This window comes from Sciurus carolinensis, chromosome 15 (assembly GCF_902686445.1).
Source record: "Sciurus carolinensis chromosome 15, mSciCar1.2, whole genome shotgun sequence".
Taxonomy (NCBI): domain Eukaryota; kingdom Metazoa; phylum Chordata; class Mammalia; order Rodentia; family Sciuridae; genus Sciurus; species Sciurus carolinensis.
The window spans coordinates 52,498,051-52,498,597 of record NC_062227.1 but is presented as its reverse complement, the minus strand read 5'-3'; the positions used below and the strand labels follow the sequence as shown (position 1 = coordinate 52,498,597).

Sequence of the window (547 nt, the reverse complement as noted above, 5' to 3'; positions counted from 1 at the left end):
TCTTCTCTAAGGCTGAGTAGTAGTCCATTGTGTATATATACCACATTTTCTTTATTCATTCACTTGTTGAAGGGCACATAGGTTGGTTCCATAGCCTTGCTATTGTGAATTGACTGTAATTGATCTGATAACCTTGATGTGGCATACTGTTGTATGCTGATTTTAAGTCCTTTGGGTATATACTAAGGAGTGAGATAACTGGGTCTTTTAATCACATTTTAAAAACTAAATCCTGGGACTGGGGGTATAGCTCAGTTGGTAGAGTGTTTACCTAACAAGCACAAGGCCCTGGGTTCAATCCCCAGCATCACAAAACAAACCAACAAACTAACTAACTAAATCTCATTACATTTCCTTAGGTACCCTGTCTAAGATGACTAAATTGGCCAGGACTTGCATTCTTCTGTTCTTGCATTGTTCTTTCTGGAGTTCTATTTTATCTTCCTCCACACCAAGGATATTCTGTGAACATTCTTTTCATGATTTGAAACATGTATCTGTACTAAATGATCTAAGGAAAATGTTATGTTCTATTCTTATTTGTATT

The 547-nt window shown here is 36.4% G+C and overlaps 1 non-coding gene across 1 annotated transcript; it reads left to right on the top strand.

Moving 5' to 3' along the window:
• The first annotated feature begins 239 nt into the window (after positions 1-239).
• Positions 240-313, top strand: Trnav-aac (transfer RNA valine (anticodon AAC)). The gene has a single exon. It is a non-coding gene; the product is annotated as a tRNA-Val (tRNA).
• Positions 314-547: the final 234 nt, after the last annotated feature.